Raw genomic sequence first — 17,832 nt, forward strand, 5'->3', positions numbered from 1 at the left:
CCGAACCTGCTAGGGTTTGTCCTGGTGAGGATAAAAGGTGTCGAGGAAGGAGGTGAGGTGTGGCAGCTAACACATTCTAGACCTCATGTAGACTTTCAAGATAGATTCTAAGGACAGAAAGAACTGTGGTCAGATGTTTGGCTGTGTGTGTGTGTGTGTGTGTGCGCGCTTCCCAGCTCTGCGCAGACAGACAGCGCAGCAGACCCTGAGTGAACCACCCAACAGCCACAAGATCTGTTAAGGTAAGAAGGCACCAGGCCAGGTTTATTGTCGACGGAATACACTAATAGCACCTGGCAGACTACAAGGATACTAAGACACATATGTCCATGACAATGGACGTGATTCAGTGAATGGTGAGACTTTTCATTCCCCCCTCCTTAACAAAGATACTCTCTCTGAGATACATCTTTATACCTTGATACAAACAAGTTACATACTGCCTCTGACATAGTTAGTCACTGCCTCCTGACGTGGCTAATTACCACCTTGTACATGTTGGTTTAATCAAAACATCTCTATTACGTACTGTCATTCTGACCTTATCTTTTAGGAGGGGTCAGTGTGTTCCTGTTGCTCTTGGAATGTTTTTGAACCATCCTTGACATCGGGATGTTCTGGTACCACTTAATATTGGGATGTGTTTGTGTGAGTACTCTGTGCTTAGCACTTCTTAAGAATGTGTATTTCTGCAATATCATCCCTGTTCTTGCCAGATTCTGTGAGCAGGTCCTGTCTCATATGAGGCCTTTGATACAAGGACTTATGCCTCAGGCTCTCTTCCTACTACATGGACCATTGTGATAATCTAATATGACCTCCTATATAGCACAGGCCATAGAACTGCCCTAAATTAATTCCTAGAGCAGAGCTTTTAGAAAAAAAAACCAACCTTGATTTAAACACAGCCTGGGATGGAGAATCCAATCTGACCTTCAGTAAGCTGTTCCAATGGTTAATTACTCCCTCTGTTAAAAAATTACACTCTATTTTCAGTCTGAATTTATCTAACGTCATCTTCCAGTCATTGGATCATGTCATACCTTTGTCTGATTGAAGATTGAAGAGCTCATTGTTAAATATTTGTTCCCCAGATAGATACTTGTAGACTGTAATCAAGTCATCCCTTAACCTTCTCTTTCTTATGCTAAATAGATTGAACTACTGGGGTATGTCTCTATAAGGCATGTTTTCTAATCCTTTAATCATTCTCATGACTCATCTCTGAGCCCTCTCCAATTTATCAACATCCTCTTGAATTGTGAGCACCAGACGTGGACACGATATTTCAGTAGTGGTTGCAGCAGTGCCAAATACAGAGATAAGATAACCTTTCTACTCCTACTTGAGCTTCCCTGTTTCTTCTTTGAGTGATTGCACATGTCCATTCCAATAGGCGTGTGTGTGCCACGTGCACAGTCGGAAGGTTTTTCCCTTAGTGGTACCCGTCGGATCAGCTGTGGAGACCCCTGAGTGGCACCTTTATGGCAGTGTATATAGGTCCCTGCCGACCCACCGCCTGCTCAGTTCCTTCTTGCCACCAGTGATGGTCTTTGGAGCAGCTCAGTCTCTTGCATTCGCAAATGCCTACCTAGTGGTTCCCATTTCCTAGTTGTACATACTTGTTAGTTCATTATATATTAGTTTCTAGATTAGTTGGGCTTACTTTGGGGGCTTCCCCCCACCCTAGTTTCCCCAGGCACCAGGGCATGCCTCGGTCACAGGGGTTTAAGGCGTGTGAGAAGTGTGTGAAACCTATGCCCACAAGTGATCCGCACACTGCCTGTCTCAAGTGCTTAGGAGAGGGCCATGAGACAGATAAATGCCCAATTTGCAGGAGCTTCAGACCCAGGATTAAGAGAGAGCGGGACTATTGTTTGAAGCTCCTCCTGATGGAGTTGGCCCTCCACCCACAGCCGGCACTGGAAGCCACACCAGCATCATCGGTGCGCAACACCCTGGCCTCAGTGCGGGATGCGGCACCGAAGAAGGACTCCTCCAAGGACCACCGGTGCTGCTCCCCAGCTCGTAAGGCCAGTGCTACCAGGAGGCACCACTCACAGTCCCCAGTGCCGCATAAGAAAAAGAAGGTGGACAGGGGTAATTCCCCCATGAAGAAGCCGCGAGGGGACTCCAGCGGGGTGCATCCCCCGGCAGGACACCCATGGTCTGGGCCTCAAGACGCAGCACCGTTGATTCCAGCCCCAATGGGAGGCCCGTCAAGTCCAGTGCTGATAGACTCCCCAACTTGGGAGGATCTGGAGGAAGAGCTCGACCTTCTCTCCACGCCTGATGCCTACAAGGCAGTGTGAGACCTCATTGCCATGACGGCGCAGTCCTCAGCTACGCAGGTGAGGGCCCCAGCACCAGAAGCCAGGTGCTGTCAGCAGCACCGGTTTCAATGTCTAGCCTGGCACTGCATGTGGCTCTGGCACCCTTTGCGGCACCGATGGCAGCACCACCTCTGGTTCATCGTGGCAAGCCTATGATGTTACAGCGCCACTCACCATCTCCCCAGCACCGTCCGGCTCTGGTTGGGCACAGACTACTCGTCCAAGTCAGAAGCTGAGTCTTCGGTCTCTCAATGTAGCCACTACCGCTTCTGGCACTGCAGACCAGTGGAATCATTGGCATCAGTGGTTGCCTGGCTACCCCAGTGGCAGGGCCCTGTCTAATGGCCCTTTTGGATTCCCTGGGCCTACCACCAGGCTCAGGGCTCCAGGCTGGTATTGGTGGCATCTGCACCCCGTGTACCCCCACCCAGCAACTGCTGGCTTGCCACACTCCCAGGGCTCCTGAGGATCCCTCATAAGACAGGGACTCTGGGCTGTCACGCTCAGGCACAGCACCTGAAACAGCACTATCAGTGACACTAGAGCCACCTCCAGTCATGGGAGGCTCCGAGATACCTGACCCAGCCTCCAGAGAGCCAGAAGGGCTGGAAGACCCTGTCCCAGGGGCCTTCTCCTCCTTGCCAGATGAGGTGGTGGCAGGCACCGCCACCACCCTACCGGCAGGGGACACCAGGACCTTCTTAGGAGGATGGCCCTTAATCTCAATCTCCAGGCGAAAGAGTGTGACTCAATGGCCGATATCCTTGCCCCGAGGGTCTTTCTTGGGTGGCCTTGCCCCTCGTAAGACTGATCCAAAACACCACTAAGGTGCTCTGGCAGACCCTCGTCTCGATACCACCTTCTGCTAAAGGGGTGGAAAGCCGATATTTTGTGCCGCAGAAAGGGTACGAACACCTTTTCAGCCACCTCCAACCGGGGGCTCTGGTGGTCGATGCTGCAAACAACAAAGAGCGGCCTTTTCAGCCGGAAGGGCTACTCAGCTGAGAGGTGCCAGCTTCAAGTGGCCAGCCAGTAAGCGGTACTCAGTCGCTATGCTTTCAGCTCTTGGAGCTTGTTGGCAAAATTCCAGGAGTTACTCCCGGCTGACTTGTGCAAGGACTTTAGCGCCCTCTTTGAGGAGCGCAGAGTGGTCTCCAGAACCTCCCTCCAGGCCGTGTTAGATGCGGCGGACTCGGCGGTGTGGACCATGGCCACCGCCATCACAATGAGGTGCAGTGCGTGGCTCCGGGTCTTGTGGATACCAGCTGAGGTCCAGAACACAATACAGGATTTCCCCTTTGACTGTGTGGGTCTGTTTGCCCAAAATATGGACTCTCACCTGCACATCTTTAAGGACTCGTGGGCGACTTTGAAGTCTTTGAGGACCTACACCCCTGTACCTCAAAGAGAGCCTTTTAAGCCTCAGGACCCATCCCGCTTCTATTCTGGGCTCCTAGGTGAGACTCGTCAAGGAGACGGGGCAAAAATAATAGGAGGCATCTGCCACAGTCCTCAGGCCAAGGCCAGAGTTCGGCCAAACAGCCCCTGGGCTCGAAGCCAAACTTTTGAAGACACGCCTGAGGACGGAGCATCAGTTTCAGTCTCAGATCCTTACCCCTCTTTGTGAATCCAATTCTGTTCCTTCCCACCCTCTCACCCCTCTTCCTCATCCCTTTTCAGGGACCCTTCTCACGAGCAACTCCTCTTGCAGGAGTTGCACTCGCTCCTCGCAATAGAGGAGGTTCCTCAGGAGTTCTGAGGCAAGGGATTCTACCCCTGCTATTTCCTCATCCCCAAGGCCAAATAATTGGTCTGGACTTTGTTCTGCTTGCACAGTATAGATGTGATCAAAATATGATCACTTGTACCTATGCTGCCATTAACTTTTAGTTCTGTGATCTTTATTTGTTAGGACAGAATTCCTCCCTGTTGGCTGCAAAAGTTTTTGAATTAGGAAATTGTCATTGATAATGTTTAGATATTCCAAGGATCTTTTTAGTCCTGATGTCATGAGACCTCCAGCGTACGTCACTCACATTGAAGTCCCCCATGATCACACAAGTTTTTTTCCCCTGCACATATAGATAGATGCATAAGGAGGTGGTCATTCTGTTCCCTACTGTGATATGATGGTCTGTAGCAGACACCAACTAATACCCCATCTTGTGCTATAGCTGTTAGGACATAAAGAAAGTGATCTTGAATGCTTATCAGTGACTCGGAAGCAGGTAATGCCATTTCTGACATAGAGTGCCATTCCCCTGCCCCGTTTGCCCACTCCATCTTTCCTAAGTAGGTTATAACCTTGATTGTAACATTCCTATTGTATGAATCATCCTATCAGTTTTCAGTAATACCAACAACATTGAATTTATGCGTATAAATGAGTAATTCCAGTTCCTTTTGTGTGTTACTCAGGCTCTTAGCATTGGTGTATAGGTAATTTAATATTTTCTTCTCTTCATGTCCTTAAGTTCCTTGATTAATTTATTCTCAACCTCTCATTTTCTGCTGAGTGCTCATATCTTCCCTCTTTTTACCCTTCCCTTTTGCTATTAGTTTAACACACACACACCCCAACAACTTTAGCCAGCCTGTTTCCAAGGAGATTGGTTCCCCTTCTACTGAGGTGGAGACCATCCAAATTATACATCCCCATTTTTCCATAGAAGTGGACCAGAGTTCCACAAAACTAAAGCCCTCCACCACTTACCTAGCCAGTGATTCACTTTCAGAATTTTCTATCTTCCTTTGTTTGTGGGACAGGAAGGCTCTCAGAGAAGATTGCTTGGACATATCTTCAGCTTGCTTCCAAGTTCCCTGAAGTCATCTACGGTGTGTGAGCTATCCTGGGATGGAGTGTTGTTAGTGCCACTATGAATCATCACCAATGGATCCTTCCACACAGACTTCAGAAGACTATCCAGTCTTAGAATGAGGTCTCATGTCTTGGCCCTGGGAAGGGAGCACGCTGTCCAATTTGTCCACCTGTCTGTTACAGAATGTTTTTCTGATTCTTCTGGGTATTGAATCTCCAACAAGGATTGTCCATCTTCTTTGGATGGTTGGAAAACTCTGCAGGTAAGCTTCATGTTTTGCAGGTTGGGTCAAGTTGCCATACCCAGGTGTGTCCTGTACATCTTTCCATTCCTTTGGGACTGCTGGATCTTAAGAGAGATCTTCCATAGTTTCCACACTGAGAACTTGGTATAAGAATATACGAACAGCCATACTGAGTCAGACCAGTGGGTTTCTAGCCCAGTATCCTCTCTTCCAAAAGTGGCCAATACCAGGTGCTTCAAGGGAATGAACAGAACAGGGCTATTATTGCATGATCCACCACCATCATCCAGTGCCAGCCTCTGGCAGTCAATTTGAAACTTCTGTGTGAAATTCCTCCTGCTTCTTTTCTCTCTGGTGGCCACAGTTGGCTGATCTTCATCTGTCTCTAACTGTGTAAAATACTGTCATGACTTCTCGCCTCTAGTGGTTACAACTGCCAGACACCCTCTCTTACTCCCTCTCTCACTGATTCCTTTGTGGCCAGCTCTTTTCTCCCTTGCACCTGAGGTACTGATGTTTCCCAAATCTGGCAGTCTAGGAACTCTTCAGCCTTTTTGATTCTTAGTAGCATCTCAACTTGCTCCTCCAATCCAAGAATCTTTTTTTGCAGCTCAGCCACCAGCTTGCATTCATACACAGGAAATCCCTTCTATCTTCTGGTAGGAAAGAGAACATGGCACATCCATTGCAAGTCATCACCACGTTTCTGTCACTGGCCATCGTGGCATCTCACGTAATGCTGAACCTGGAGGCAAAGCCACTCACACTCCCTCCAAAACTCCCTCTTAGCTGACTCTGTTTGCGACTAGCTGGGCCAGGAAGCCTGGAGTGTAGGCTTCAGCTCCACCACCTCACCTGTGTATCAACCCATGTTAGCTACCACGTCTCCTCAACACACCTAGGCAGGACAAACCCTAGAGACCAGGTTTGATGGAGACCATTTGCCCTCCATTCTCTCCCCTCAGCTTCTTCTACTTCCTCACAGTGCAGCAAGCTCAGGTCACACACTGTCCTCTGTGCTTCCCTTGTTGGTTTCTTCTGCCCCTTGGGGTGACTCTTGTTTGTGGCTAGTTAGGCCTCCTCCTCTCCTGCTGTCTGTCTTACTCCCTCTGATTATGTTTCTGTTCCCCTCCTGGAGCCTCTTCTGAATGTCAGGGAGGGACCCAGCACCTCTTCTGTTCACAGGCCCCACTAGCTGGCAGGCCTGTTGTGCTCAGGGATGAAGAAATGCAGCCAGCAGCCACGTCCCCTAGAGAGAGGGCAGGAGACTCGGCACAGGCACGAAATGCTGCCCTACAGAGTGCAGCCCAGGGTGCCATGGAATGTGGAGATGGCAGTAGCTCCCTACCAGGAAGAAAAGGGATCGTAATTCAGGTAACTCCCTGCCCCCCCAAACTGGGCAAGTCAGCAGTGGGTACTCAAAGGAGAAAAGCCCATAAGGGAGCCTTCCTTCTCCAAGGCCACAAACCCAAAGGGAGCAGAGACCTGGGAAGGAGTCATGGGCAGAGGTTTGCAGTGTGGTTAGTCACAATCCATGGGCTGTGTACAAAGGTGCCTTGGCCCCTTGCAGAGATACCTCCCCCCGACCCCTCCCCCACTGACTGCACTGTTGGGCTCACCGGGACTTTGACAAACTAGAAGGAAGAACAAACCATGCCAAACCAGCCTAATTTCCTTCTTTGACAGGGTTCCTGGTCTAGTGAATGGGAGGGAAGCAGTAGACGTGATATATACCTTGATTTTTAGTAAGGCTTTTGACACAGTCCCACATGACATTCTCATAAGCAAACTGGGGAAATGTGGTTTGAGTGAAGTTACCAAAAGGCAGGTGCACAGCTGGTTGAAAGCCCACACTCAAAGGGTAGTTGTCCATGGTTTGTCGTCAGACCGGGAGGGTGTGTCAAGTGGGCTCCTGCAAGGGTCAGCACTAGGTCCAGTACTAGATCATTAATATTTTCATTAATGACTTGGAGTGAAGAAAATGCTTATAAAATGTGCTGGTCACACCAACCTGGGAGGGATTGCAAGCACTTTGTAGGACAGGATTAGAATTCAAAACAACTTTGACAAATTGGAGAATTGTTCTGAAATCAACAAATGCAAAGTACTTCATGTAGGAAGGAAAAATCAAATGCATGACTACAAAATGGTGAATAACGTGCTAGTTGGTAGTACTGATGAAAAGGATCTAGGGGATATAGTGGACTACAAACTGAGTATTAGTCAACAATATGCTGCAGTTGCGAAAAAGACTAATATCACTCTGGAGTGTGTTATCAGGAGTGTTGTACGTAAGGAACAGGAGGTCACTGTCTGCTCTATTTGGCACTGTTGGTAGCCTCAGCTGGAGCGCTTTGTCCAGCTGTGGGCACCGCACTTTAGGAAAGATGGGGACAAATTGAAGAGACTGCAGAGGAGACGAACAAAAATGATCAAAGGTTTGGAAAACCTGACCTATGAGGAGAGGTTAAAAAAACTGGGCATGTTTGTTCTTGAGAAAAGACAACTGAGGGGGAACCCAGTACCAGTCTTTCAATATGTTAAGGGCTGCTATAAAGAGGACAGTGATCAGTTGTTCTCCATGTCCAGTGGCAGCAGGACAAGAAGTAATGGACTTCAGCTGCAGCTAGGAATAGGTTAGCTATTAGGAAAATCTTTCTAACTCTCAGGGCAGTTAAGCTCTGGAACAGGCTTCTAAGGGCGGTTGTGACATCGCCATCAATGGAGGTTTTTAAGAACAGATCCAGCCCTACATTTCTTTGAATGTGAAAAGAGAAAGTGCCCAGCTTGCTGCCCCAGCACACATGAATCAGCTCTCCCCCTGCCTCTCGCTTGGCCTCAGCCCAACTTGGATGGGTCAGGTGAGGGCAGAAGGAAGCTGACATCAAGCAGCATCCCCAGACCCCTTTTTCTTCTGGGGTACCTCTCTCTGACTTCCCTTCTAACTGACAATTCTCTGGGCCTGTGCCCTTGGTGCACAGGCCACTGCCTCAGACAGCCCTCAGGAACCTTCACCCTCTCCCTGCTCCCCTGTGTCTCACTGAGGCTTTAGGCCTCCCTCCTGGGCCTCTCTACCATATGAAGGGGGCTGGCAAGACCTTTCCTCTGTCGCCACCTGCTCCAGATCAGTGCCCTTTAGAGACTTTCCAGAGCATGGGCTCTGATGTGGAGGTGAACAGACCCAGACCTCAGCACGTGATATGGAGGGGGTGAATCTCATGGACCTGGCAGACTGTGGCCAGGAGTCACTGCGGATGCTGGCTGGGCTGCTTCTCTGTGCTCTTGGCCCCTACAGCACCCCCTTAATCAGGCTGCCCCCCTTTCCTTTCTTGGGCTGAGGGAGGGAGAGAGGTCACGGACTAGGCCTGAAAGCCAGCAGAATGCACCCTGGGGGGTTGCGCTCTTGCTGAGGCCTCTGAGTTAGCAAAGAGACTTAGACCCAAATGAATTTGTTCTATGGCAGCTCCAGGGGCAGACAGAAAGGGGGCCCTCTTACAAAATGACCTGCCTGGCACCACCCCACCCGTCTGTCCATCCTCTGAGCAGCACAGAGCTGGGATTCTGGGCAGCTTGGGCCCAGGCACTAGGCCTGCAGGCTCCCTGGCTTTACCCCCATTCCCAGCCGTGCAGGGCAGGCAGGCTGGGCACAGTATGAGAGTGGAGGCGCTCGAGGCCAGTGAGGAAATGGGTCAGCCAGGGCCATTCTGACAGGCGGAATTGCTGCGGGATAGGCACAGTGTTGGGGGAGCTGCTGTTGTGCCGAGCCAGGGGCATTCTCAGGGCTGTTTGTACTGCCAAAGCAGGGGCCGGGGCCTGGCCGGGGGCTGTGCACTCTAGCTCCCCAGGGCAGGCAAGGGGTGCTCGGAGGATGTGAACAGCTCCTCCTCCCCAGGCACAGGAGCAGTAGGAAGGGGCTGTGAGTGCCTGTGTGGTGCTGCTATTCGAAGGCAGCGGCTAGCTCCGCCTGCCCTTTCAGCATGCCTGCCCCAGCCTGGCCTGCCAGCCCCTCCCACCTTGCACGTGTCCCTGTCTCCTCACCAGCGCTGGGATGCTGGGGAATTGCTTTGGCACAGCAGGTGGAAGGCAGTTTTGGCCAGGCCTCTGAGCCCACTCAGAGCTGATGGAGACAAACTCCTCTGTTAATGAGAGCAGGGCTGCTTCCTGTGTGCAGCTCTACCTGTCTGCTTCAATGAGGATCCAGGCCTGGGAGCAGCCACCTCTCTGGCTCCAGCCCGCCACTTACCTGGTGCTCTGGTCAGCCAACCATCTCTTTCCTCCTCTCTGGGACAGATCCTTAGACCTAAGACCCCTCCCACCTCTCTTTTCCAGCAGTGTCCAGTTATTGGAGGAAGAAGTGGTTCTGAGACAGGAAAGGCAGCATGAATGATGGGCCACATACCAAATTCCCACCAGCCAGGATCCCCTTGCGTTCCCCTCAATTCTCCACTGAGCCACAGAGGTGTAGGTGACCCCCTGACAGCCTGTGGGCTGGCTGCAGCAGTGCTGTGTCCACCCGACTGAGGGCTGTGTCTCAGGGCAGGTGCAGTGCCCCTGTTCTTGGGAACTTGCAGGAGAGTAAGGTGTCAGCGTGTGCAGTGCCTGACACTGTGACAGCCCTTCTCCCTCTCCCCGTATAGGGAATCCCCAGCAGCCTCCGGTCAGAGCTCCCGGGGGACGGCTCCGCTAGACCAGCAGTGCTGTTATGAAGCTATTTGTAGAGCTGCCTTGGTGAAGGAGGGAAAGGCCCTGGGGAAGAGCTAGATGGCGTGTGGCAGTAGGGCCCTGAGATTGGCTCTTTGCAAGGAGAGCAGCTTGGAGCTCCCCCCCAGTGCTAGAAGTCAGGGGTTACGCTGGGCCGGGCCTAGGTGGTGGATCCTGAAGGGTTAAGTCTGCTTGGTGCCAGCCCACTCTGTGCTGGGGAGGCCTTTGGGGCCATTTCAATCACCTGCCTGCCCAATGTGGGGCAAGAGCTGAGAGTGACCATGGAGGGAGCAGGTGAGCCTGGCAGAGTGGGTCTTCCTGGACAGCACTGTGGTGTCTGACTTGCCCGGCTGCTCCTGGGGTGGCTCCTGGCCCTGTGGGGGCTGGTGGGTGTTGGTCAGTGCTGTGGCTTTGGTGTCATACGAAGGAAGAGCCCTTGTCTCTGATTTGCCCATCCTGGGCATTCAGGTGCTTGTGCCACAGAGGTTAGTGTGTTTTGCTACAGGCTGCAGCTGTGCCAGGCTCCCATGGTGCCAGGCTGTGAGGAACTCTAGCCACACAGGCATGCATAGTGCCTTAGAGATAGGGACCCTGCCCTTACATGAGGGCTGGGAGCTGGGCAGGTCTGAGATCATGGCTTTGCAGGGGAGACAGGTCAGTGGAGGAGGGGGTAGAGGGACGGGTGCCTCAGTGTGAGCTGGGACAGGGTTCTCGAGAGGATGGGGAGGGGGAAACATTGGCACAGGAGTAGGATCAGATGGAGAAGAGGGGTCATGGCAGGACCCTGAGGGATGCTGCCAGACAGGGATGGGGGGGATGAGCAGGGCAGGTGGAGCCTAGCAGCCAAAGGGCAGCACTCAGCTCAGAGTGAGAAGGTTGCGGGGGATAAGATGAGTGGGGTCAGAGAGCTGGAGAAGTGGGTGTCAAGACAGCATGAGCAGAGATTGGGTGCTGGGATTCTGGAAAGAAGGGCAAGTGGACAAATCTCTTCCTGTCCTGATGCCCCCCTACTGCGTGGCTGGCAAAGCCCTCCTAGGGCACCCTGGGGCCAGGTCTCAGGATGGCTCTGCTCAGAAGGGGTGACTGGGTAACCCCCCACCACGACCCCGCCCCCAGGCATGCGATGGCAGTGAGCAGAGTTTGAGCTGATACCCATCTCTGTCCATCTGCAGCTCCCCTACAGCACTGCAGAGTCCTTGCTCTCCCAGAGACTAGGCACCCTGCCCTGCCTGTCTGGAGACTTTGCTCCAGTCTTTGGGTGGAGAGGAATGGTAGCCCAGGGAGTGCGGAAAGGGCTGCTGGCATTGCCCACCCTGCGCCGGTGCAGGCCTCGGTGCTGTGCTATAGCAACCAGGCCTGAGGGTCTCCCTGCCCTGAGAAAGGCAAAGCTCTAGGATTTGCTCTTCTGCATGAGGGAAAGATAATTAGCCAGCAAGGATTGCTGAGGGCCAGCTGCCTCCCTCCCGCCCCCGCTCACCTCTGTGAGACAGAACCTGTCATCTGTGCGTCCCCCAGGGGTAGGGTGGGAGCGTGAAGGGAGTGCCTGGGGAGGCCAGTTGCAGTAGTCAGTTCATCTCCCACAGATGAAGAGGGATGGGAGCTGGCACTGTGAGTGGGGGGGATGATGCAGATGGATACTGAAGTGGGGTGTACTCGGGAGGCGGGGTGGGGTTACAGCAGGATGCAGTGTGTGCGGAGGCTGGTGGGGGTGCAGTCCAGAGCAGGGCCGCCCAGAGGATTCAGGTGGCCTGGGGTCTTCGGCAGCAGGCAGCCCCCGCTGCCTAATTGCCGCCAAAGACCCGGCACTTTGGTGGCGGGTCCCGGAGCAGAAGGATCCTGTGCTGCCGAAGACCCGGAGCGGAAGAAGCTCCGGGGGCCCAGGCCCCGCGAGAGTTTTCCGGGGCCCGCGGAGCGAGTGAAGGACCCCGCTCCAGGGGTCCCGAAAAACTCTTGTGGGAGCCCCTGCGGGGCCTGGGGCAAATTGCCCCACTTGCCCCCCCCGGGCGGCCCTGATCCAGAGAGGGTGAGATTGAAGTGTGATTCAGGGTGGGGTCCAAGGGAGGCTGCAGCGGGCATGGACATAGCAGTAACAGAGATCAAGCGTCTGTTTTCTGCTTTCAGCATTACAGGGGAGAAAGTTAAAGGAGCCTAGGGATTTCCCCAGGTGGCCTCCCCCATGTCCTCCCTGAGCCCCCCAGTGGTCCTTGGCCCTCACTCTGCAGAGCACTGTCTGCAGAGGTGGGAAGCAGAGTTCCCCGAAGTGCTCACCTAGAGGGCAAGACCCACAGTGCATGCACCTGTCCTGGGTCTGTCCCCCACGCTGGGCCTTCGCAGGGGAAGGGTCTGGCTCCACTGTCTACAGGGCAGAGCTAAGCACTCTGTCCATGCGCCCTTTGGGGAGGCCCTGCCTCTGCTGCTCTTTGGCTGAGCACCAGTCCGGCAGGTTAAGCTCAGGGCTGCACAGCGGCCTACCTCTTGCTTCAGAGTCTCCCTATCATGCCCATGAGGCTAACACCCTGCAGACATCTGCTACCTGTCTCCCGGCCACCTCACTAGCTGCAGATCCATTCTCTGACTTAGCCTCTGCTCCCCGCTGCTGCCTGGCTTTGCAGGGGCTTCCTCCCATCTATCAGTGTCTCCTGGGTCCTGGGGCTCCCGGCATTGCCCACCATCTTCCCGAGTCCTGTGGAAAGGGACTGTTCACTTCCGGCCCTGACTCTGTGTCTGCAGCCCGAAGCTGTGCTGGCCATGTTGTCACCATGGCCCACAGCGACCGCCTGGCTCATGTATTGCCAATTCTACCCCATGTCTCCCTCCCTTTGAGGAGCTGGGCTCCTGCTAGTCTCCTTACACACAGAACTGCACAGGGTGGAGGTGAGCTCATCTGGCTGTTTGCCCATGTTCTTCATCTCTCCTCCCCCACGGCTGGATTCCTTCTCTTCCCCCCTCAGCTAACCTCATGTCTCTCTTCCCTTCCCACCCTCTCCCCACAGCTCTCAGCACCTGTCACAATGTCAGGACTAGTTCTTCTGCCCATTTCCTGATTTCTGAGAGCCGCTACAGGTGCTCAGCCATTTGCCCTCACCTGTAGGGAGGAAGGGGACTGTCACTGGGGCCTGCATGACCAGCACCAATGTATCCCAGCTGCTTATCACCCTGCAGGCCTGACTGGGTTTTGTACACTTGCGTTTCCTCCCTTCAGGACCCTGTGACCAGTGATCTGATACTAACACTATCTAGCTGTATAGCCCCCAAGAGTCTCCTGAACAGAGCAAGCGTAAGCAGCGGCTGGTACAAAGCAGTGGGGAGAAACGGATTTAAAACACCACACCAGCTTTGCGACCAGGGGCTACTAACAGGGAGTTTCACAAAGGAGTTTGGAAGGGAGCGGAGGTTCCTTGCCGGTTCTGTTTGTTTCCCTTTAGTCCCCTTAAAACATATAAACCAAACTACATTCAAAAACTTCTTGCTGTAAATCACCCTTTCATTAACTAGGAAACAGTGCAGGCAGAAGCCCAGCAGCAGAGTGGGGGCTATCCAGTTTATTGCACTGAGTGTAGCATGTATGATTACCTGCTTTGTGGCCGGGTGGCGTATGTGTGCAGTCGGTACAAGGAGCTCCTGGCCCTCAGAGACCATGTACGGACTTTGGAGGCCAGGGTGGTGGAACTGGAAGAGCTAAGAGAGGCAGAGAGGTATGTTGATGAGGCTTTCCGGGACACTGTAGAATTGTCCCACCTCCAGTCAGACAGTCCCTGCGCTGTTGAGGAGGATGAAAGGCCCAGGGAAGCAGAGCAGTCAATGGGAGCAGAGGGAAACCTTCCCATAGTTGGGACCCTCCTTCCAGATGGTGCTGGGGTTGCTTCTCGCACTGAGGATACCTCTCCAGAGGAGGGAACTCCAGTTGCTAGGAAAAGGCAGGTGTTAGTAATGGGAGATTCGATCATTAGAAATGTAGATAGCTGGGTTTGTGATGACCAAGAGAACCGTATGGTGACTTGCTTGCCTGGTGCGAAGGTTGTGGATCTCTCGAGGCATTTAGACAGACTTATGTGTAGTGCTGGGGAGGAGCCGGTGGTCGTGGTACATGTAGGTACCAATGACATAGGGAAGGGTAGGAGAGATGTCCTGAAAGCCAAATTTAGGCTGCTAGGGAAGAGACTGAAATCCAGGACCTCTTGGTGGCATTCTCAGAAATGCTCCCAGTTTCACGCACAGGGCCAGGTAGACAGGAAGAGCTCCAGAGTGTCAATGCATGGATGAGACGATGGTGTGGAGAGGAGGGATTTACATTCATTAGGAACTGGGGAAACTTTTGGGATGGGGGGAGCCTATACAGGAGAGCTGGGCTCCACCTAAACCAAAGTGGAACCAGACTGCTGGCACTAAACATTAAAAAGGTTGTAGAGCAGTTTTTAAACTAGGAGATGGGGGAAAGCTGACTGCTGCAGAGGAGCATGTGGATCGGACACAGACTTCTCTTAGGGGAGAGTCTGATGATAGGGAATCTCCAGGTTATAGTCAGGAGCAGAGGATGGAAGAGGATAATGTAAGGGCCAGATCAGATGAGAAACATTCACATAAAAAAGATTCTGACGCATCAGGAAAGGGCAGACAAATAAACAGGGACAAGTTTTTAAAGTGCTTGTACACAAATGCTGGAAGTCTAAATAATGAGATGGGTGAACTAGAGTGCATTGTGATAAAGGAGGATAGTGATATAATAGGCATCACAGAAACCTGGTGGACTGAGGACAGTCAATGGGACACAATTATTCCCATTGGGTACAAAATATATCAGAAGGACAGAACAGGTTGTGGGGTGGGGGGAAGTGGCACTATATATCAAAGAAAATGAATCAAATGAAGTAAAAATCTTAAGTGAATCCACATGTTCCATAGAATCTCTATGGATAGAAATTTCATGCTCTAATAAGAATATAACATTAGGGATCTATTATCGACCACCTGACCAGGACGGTGATAGTGATGATGAAATGCTAAGGGAAATTAGAGAGGCTATCAAAATTAAGAACCCAGTAATAGTGGGGGATTTCAATTATCCCCATATTGACTGGGAACATTTCACTTCAGGACGAAATGCAGAGATAAAATTTCTCGATACTTTAAATGACTGCTTCCTGGAGCAGCTGGTTCGGGAACCCACAAGGGGAGAGGCAACTCTTGATTTAGTCTTGAGTGGAGCGCAGGAACTGGTCCAAGAGGTAACTATAACAGGACCGTTTGGAAATAGTGACCATAATATAATAGCATTCAACATCCCTGTGGTGAGAAGAACATCTCAACAGCCCAGCGCTGTGGCATTTAATTTCAAAAGGGGGAACTATACAAAAATGAGGGGGTTAGTTAAACAGAAGTTATAAAATACAGTGACTAAAGTGAAATCCTTGCAAGCTGCATGAGTGCTTTTTAAAGACACCATAATAGAGGCCCAACTTCAATGTATACCCCAAATTAAGAAACACAGTAAAAGAACTAAAAAAGAGCCACCGTGGCTTAACAACTGTGTAAAAGAAGCAGTGAGATATAAAAAGACTTCCTTTAAAAAGAGGAAGTCAAATCCTAGTGAGGCAAATAGAAAGGAGCACAAACACTGCCAAATTAAGTGCAAGAATGTAATAAGAAAAGCCAAAGAGGAGTTTGAAGAACGGCTAGCCAGAAACTCCAAAGGTAATAACAAAATGTTTTTCAAGTACATCAGAAGCAGGAAGCCTGCTGAACAACCAGTGGGGACCCTTGTTGATCAAGATACAAAAGGAGCGCTTAAAGACGATAAAGTCATTGTGGAGAAACTAAATGGATTCTTTGCTTCAGTCTTCATGGCTGAGGATGTTAGGGAGATTGCCAAACCTGAGCCAGCTTTTGTAGGTGACAAATCTGAGGAACTGTCACAGATTGAAGTGTCACTAGAGGAGGTTTTGGAATTAATTGATAAACTCAACATTAACAAGTCACCAGGACCGGAGGGCATTCACCCAAGAGTTCTGAGAGAACTCAAATGTGAAGTTGCGGAACTATTAACTAAGGTTTGTAACCTGTCCTTTAAATCAGCTTCTGTACCCAATGACTGGAAGTTAGCTAATGTAACACCAATATTTAAAAAGGGCTCTAGAGGTGATCCTGGCAATTACAGCCCAGTAAGTCTAACGTCGGTACTGGGCAAATTAGTCGAAACAATAGTTAAGAATAAAATTGTCAGACATATAGAAAAACATAAACTGTTGAGCAATAGTCAACATGGTTTCTGTAAAGGGAAATCATGTCTTACTAATCTATTAGAGTTCTTTGAAGGGGTCAACAAACGTGGACAAGGGGGATCCAGTAGACATAGTGTACTTAGATTTCCAGAAAGCCTTTGACAAGGTCCCTCGCCAAAGGCTCTTATGTAAATTAAGCTGTCATGGGATAAAAGGGAAGGTCCTTTCATGGATTGAGAACTGGTTAAAAGACAGGGAACAAAGGGTAGAAATAAATGGTAAATTCTCAGAATGGAGAGGGGTAACTAGTGGTGTTCTCCAAGGGTCAGTCCTAGGACCAATCCTATTCAACTCATTCATAAATGTTCTGGAGAAAGGGGTAAACGGCGGTGGCAAAGTTTGCAGATGATACTAAACTGCCCAAGATAGTTAAGACCAAAGCAGACTGTGACGAACTTGAAAAAGATCTCACAAAACTATGTGGTTGGGCAACAAAACGGCAAATGAAATATAATGTGGATAAATGTAAAGTAATGCACATTGGAAAAAATAACCCCAACTATACATACAATATGATGGGGGCTAATTTAGCTACAACAAGTCAGGAAAAAGATCTTGGAGTCATCATGGATAGTTCTCTGAAGATGTCCACGCAGTGTGCAGAGGTGGTCAAAAAAGCAAACAGGATGTTCAGAATCATTAGAAAGGGGATAGAGAATAAGACTGAGAATATATTATTGCCCTTATATAAATTCCTGGTATGCCCACATCTCAAATACTGCGTACAGATGTGGTCTCCTCACCTCAAAAAAGATATACTGGCACTAGAAAAGATTCAGAGAAGGGCAACTAAAATGATTAGAGGTTTGGAACGGGTCCCATATGAGGAGAGATTAAAGAGGCTAGGACTTTTCAGCTTGGAAAAGAGGAGACTAAGGGGGGATATGATAGAGGTATATAAAAACATGAGTGATGTGGAGAAAGTGGATAAGGAAAAGTTATTTATTTATTCCCATAATACAAGAACTAGGGGCCACCAAATGAAATTAATAGGCAGCAGGTTTAAAACAAATAAAAGGAAGTTCTTCACGCAGCGCACAGTCAACTTGTGGAACTCCTTGCCTGAGGAGGTTGTGAAGGCTGGGACTATAACAGCGTTTAAAAGAGAACTGGATAAATTCATGGTGGTTAAGTCCATTAATGGCTGTTAGCCAGGATGGGTAAGGAATGGTGTCCCTAGCCTTTGTTCATCAGAGGGTGGAGATGGATGGCAGGAGAGAGATCACTTGATCATTACCTGTTAGGTTCACTCCCTCTGGGGCACCTGGCATTGGCTGCTGTCGGTAGACAGGATACTGGGCTGGATGGACCTTTAGTCTGACCCGGTACGGCCGTTCTTATGTTCACTTATATTTGATCCCATCTAATCTCACACTTCAGCAAGACGAAGTGAGATTAGCTATCTCTTTGTATGACTGCACACAGTCACTCCACTTCAGCTGTGGATGCGCCCAGTA

Source organism: Gopherus evgoodei, chromosome 9 (assembly GCF_007399415.2).
Source record: "Gopherus evgoodei ecotype Sinaloan lineage chromosome 9, rGopEvg1_v1.p, whole genome shotgun sequence".
Lineage (NCBI taxonomy): Eukaryota > Metazoa > Chordata > Testudines > Testudinidae > Gopherus > Gopherus evgoodei.